This window comes from Prunus persica, chromosome G2 (assembly GCF_000346465.2).
Source record: "Prunus persica cultivar Lovell chromosome G2, Prunus_persica_NCBIv2, whole genome shotgun sequence".
NCBI lineage: Eukaryota > Viridiplantae > Streptophyta > Magnoliopsida > Rosales > Rosaceae > Prunus > Prunus persica.
The window spans coordinates 6,188,152-6,193,300 of record NC_034010.1 but is presented as its reverse complement, the minus strand read 5'-3'; positions in this window follow the sequence as shown (position 1 = coordinate 6,193,300).

Sequence of the window (5,149 nt, the reverse complement as noted above, 5' to 3'; positions counted from 1 at the left end):
CATAAACGTCGTCGATGATACCCTGAACCCTAAGAAATTGAGATATGTAAACCATTAACGACTCCAATTGTTCAAAGAACGTCGTCTAACTATTTTTTTACGTCGTATTTGTTTAAAACACGCAACAACAAAATACGACGGTTATTGACTTTATTAGGTCGTTGGAAAAGTATTACACGTCGGTTAAGCAATTTGTATGTTTGTTTTTTTTTTAATTTAAGAAAACCTCAACAAATTTTTACATTACATATTATAGAGAAAATTGGTACATTATACATAAATATCAAGTGTTCAATAATTGCCCTGTTTAATAATTTGGAAAACAAACTCTGCCCATTCATTCCGGACTTCATCAATGGCTTCTTGGGGGTATGAAGCTTCCTGGTTTCCCTTGGCATACTGCATAAACAATGACTATTAGGGTTTATAAATAAAAAGAAATTCAATCACAGACGACGATATTTTTCATAACCGACGTAGTATATCCATTCAACGACGTTAATATTACACGACCGTCGTTGATAATACAAAAAACGACGTGAAATGTATGAAGGTAATTTCTTCTTACCTTATTCTCAAACCCCAAGGAAGGATCCATGATGATGTCCCTCATGAAGCGCATTACATAATACCCGCATTCGACATTGCTGGGTTGCTTTGGTGTGCCTGAGAGAGTTTTCCAAATAACATTTTTACGTCCTGCTCGGGCTATGTGGGTATTATATATTTTTAAAGCACTGTTCACGATGTTTTTCGCCTCTTCGTCGACCACACGATGACCTGGCAGAGGATCCAGAAAATAGACGGTCTCCTTCTTTGCTCTTACAATCAGCAAGATCCAATGACGGCTGCACAAAATTAATATAAAAACGACGGTTATTTACAAAAACGACGTATTATAGTATTTCACACGACGAAATAAAGTATATAACGACGACATTATATATTTATCACGACGATAAATAAATACCGACGTGGTTAGTAGTTTCAAACGACTAAATAAAATAAAACACCGACGTGGTTATAAAAACGAAATCCTAAGGAGACTAACCCTTAGGATATAAAATCATTTAATATAAAAACGAAGGCATCATGAAAATCTGTTCACCGTCTGTCTTCTGAAGTCGAGCTGCTACCAGTCGTGATCTTTCAGTTATTGTGCCAGAGTTGGCACTAACTGTAGCAGGGTCGATAAAGCCAACCATACTGCACATATTGGCTTTTTTCAAAACATCGTGTAAGTACCTAAACAAATAAAATAATATAAACAAGTCAGCACACAAAACACGACGGTTATGTATAAAAACACGACGTATTATAATATTTCAAACGACGTACTGAAATAGATGAGGACGTTATAATATATTTATCACGACGGTTGTTAGTTAAGACGACGTGGTTAGTTAGTTAAGACGACGCAATATATAAACCAACGAGTTATTATTTTAGAAGTACTAACCTCATATATACAGCCAATACAGTAGCTCCAATTTCTTCCATGCCTGCAAATTGTGTAATATCTTCAGGCAGGAGGAAGGTATCGCGCTCACCACCAAACACCTCCTTATCAATTGTAAATTGGACTGTCTTATCCTCAGGCAGGAGTGTCGTTTCCACAAAACGACAAAGGGTTTTTAAAGAAGATGGCGCCTCCATTTTTGAATAAGCACCAACTTCAATAACCTGTTTAAAGAAATAAAAAAAATGACGTGGTAATTCAATAAAGACGACGGTTTAAGGAATAAAACGTCGTTTTAAAAGTATTTAAACGACGGTGAAAAAATTGTCGTGGTAATTTAATAAAGACGACGGTTTTATGAATAAAGAGTCGTCTGAAACCATTTAAACGACGGTGAAAAAACCGTCGTTTAAATATTTTATTACGTCTTAAAAAAATTCCGCCGTCTAAGTTGTAAACAAACGACGGATTAAATAAAAATATCGACGTCTGAAATTTTGAAAAACAAATAAAAAAGGCAAAGTTATGTTAACATACCTTGTCGTCATGCTTTTCTTCATCTTCTTTCTCCTTTTCTTCTTCCTTCTCTTCATCTCTTTTTTCTTCTTCCTTCTCTTCATATCTTTTTTCTTCTTCCTTCTCTTCATCTCTCTTTTCTTCTTCCTTCTCTTCATCTGGCTGATGTTTCCCCATTTTGGCAGTATCATCCTCCAAATGTAGGGATCTCACATCACCTCCAGAGCAGCTAGCTTTGTCAGACATTGGATTTTTGGGGCTTTGGCTAATTCTTGATTTAAGCATGCTTGGATCAAAATTGGGAATTAATTGGGAAAGCTGACTCAGGAAATGCTCCCTCTCAGCCTCTACCAATTGTTTTGTCCTAGCCTCCATCCTTAAGGCCTCTTCCCTTGCCTTAGCCTCCATCTTTTTAGTCTCTTCTTGAAGGAGAACTCTTAAACTCTCCTTCAAACGGTCGTCAAAGCTCACCCTCTGTGGTTTGGGCAAATTGAAATATTGCCTTGGGGAAACACCAGCACCAACTCCCCTCACCCTGCCTGGATGCTCGGGGCCCAAAGCCATGGTCAGCACATCATTGCTGCCATCTACTCTGACTTTGCCTTCCGAGACTTGTTTCTGCAATTCATCCTAAAACAAAGATAAACAAAAAAACACACGACGGTTATTTATGTACAAACGACGTATTATATAATTTCACACGACGCAATAACATATAAAACGACGTTATTATAACTTATCACGACGGTAGTTATACCGACGTGGTTATTTATTTAAAACGACGAAATGAATAAACAACCGACGTCTTATGCTATAATTAAAGAAAACAGAGTAGTGATTCCTATTTAGACCGTTAACGACGTTTTTACAAAAGTTTCGACGTGGTAATATCATTCACACGACGCGAAAATGAACCACCGACGTCTTATGCTGTAATTACAGAAAACATAGTAGTGATTCCTATTTAGACCTTTAACGACGTTTTTAAAAACTTTTCGACGTGGTAATATCATTCACACGACGAAAAATATAACATACGACGTAATAAGAATAATTCACAGTTTAATAAAAATTTAAAACAGAGTGAGTAGGCTTACAATTAATTTTGCCTTCTCTGCCACCTTTGGATCAGGGATGTTACCATGTTTGTCCTGTCTAGCTCTCTTCCATAAGGTAGATCGATCAATTTCTACCCCAGGCATGGTTTCCTCCAATTGATCCTCCAATCCAGCATATCCTTTTCGAGACAATCGATGATTGTACTCGAGTTTCTCCCTAATCTGTGAATGTTGAGAATGCACAGACTGAAAATCTTTGGATAGCCTTGAAGCTACAAAGGCATCCCATTGTGCTTTCTCTATGAATTTATATGTTTCAGGGGGTTGGCTTAATTTCTCCCTGTCATTGGTGTATGGAAGGATATAATGCCTCGTTAGTGTAGACTTGAAATCCTTCCATTTCTTGGAAGCAGAAGCTAAAACAGAGGTCTTGCCCCCTTGGCCTACGACAAAAGCCATGTCAACTGCTTCCCAAATCTGCTCCTTTATATCCTTGGGGATTTGGGACCATTTCTTGTCCACAAGTGGGATCCTGGAGCGTGCCAACACACCAATATACGACTGCATCTCAATATGTGCTTGGCCAACACCTTTCCCCCTTTTATTGTACTCAACAATTGGCCTCAGTTTCTGAAGCTTTCTCTTCACAACACGAGGCATTGTGCTCATACCTCGACCAGTCTTTGAATCATCAGAGATTGTTGTCTGGCTGGTTGGTTCTGTCTCAGCAGATGATGAAGCAAACTTCATCTTCTTCGAAGACTTCATCTCCTTCGAAGACTTGTCTTGGGGAGCTACCACTCCAAGCTTCTTGGAGCCAGAATCCTTAGTTTGTTGTTGAGAAACCATTTTAACAGACAAAACTGCAAGTGAAAATATTTCAGGAAAACATTAAGAACACAAACGACGGTATTAAAAAAATACGACGTATGATATGATTTTAGACGACGCAATGAAATAATCTCAGACGTAATAAATGTTTAAAACCATTATTTATATAACGTCGTGGTATATATGTTCACACGACGTCAATAGTAATACACCGTCGTGGTAAACTATTATTTATATAACGTCGTGGTATTTATGTTCATACGACGTCAATAGTAATACACCGTCGTGGTATTAACATTCACACGACGTAAAACAATAAGATATTTTGTCGTCTATATTAGATACCAACCCTAGTTTCTTTTTCTTTATATTTTATCAAATAAGGGAAAAACAAAAACCATTGTTCAGCGAAATCAAACCTGCAATTAAACAAGCATATAAAAAAAGACTATTATTTTAAAAACAACTTTGTCAATTTTCAGACGACGCTAGAACAACTGACGAACCGTCGTGGTCTACCGTCGTCTTATTTAGTTGAGGTAGTTGTCTTCAAAGTTGGAAACTTTCCCTCTTTGTCTGTATATTTTATCAAACTTGGAAAGAAGTAAAATGATTTTGGCCAGAAAAAAGGTAAAAAGATTTTTCAAACAAAAAACGTATGAGCATGCAAAACAGTAACCAAAATAGTGAAAATGAAAGCTTACCTTTTGCGTGCAATGAAAGCAAGAGGAAGATGATCGATGTTTAAGTTCAGAGACGACGAAGAAGACGAGAGGAAGACGATGAGAAACTCTGACAATGCTCTGACAAGGAAAAAAGACGAAAAGGTTTCTCTGGGAGATTGAAATTTTTAATCGGGTTTGGAAACAGTGCATGTGTAAGTCGAAAAGTTGCTCACATATAAAACCATTTCAAAAAAATAATACGGCGGTTACATTTAACTACGTCGTTTTTAACTAAAACGACGCAATATTTTTCGTTCGACGTGGAATCATTTAATTTAACGTCGTTAGGTTTAATATAACCGACGTGGATTTTAATTTTTAAATTATGAATAGAATTTTTTTTCCCGTGACCTTTCAGTTTATTTTTCAATTACAGTGCGTTATAAATAGAGTTTTTTTTCCGGAGGAAATTTAAAACGAAGGAAATTAATATTCTGGAATATGTAAAGTTTCTTTTTTGGATGACAGATTTAAATAAAATAAGAATATAAAAACAACGAATGTGTAAGTCAAGTAGACGAAAAGTTGCTTACATTATCTTAAGTAAGACTAAGACGACG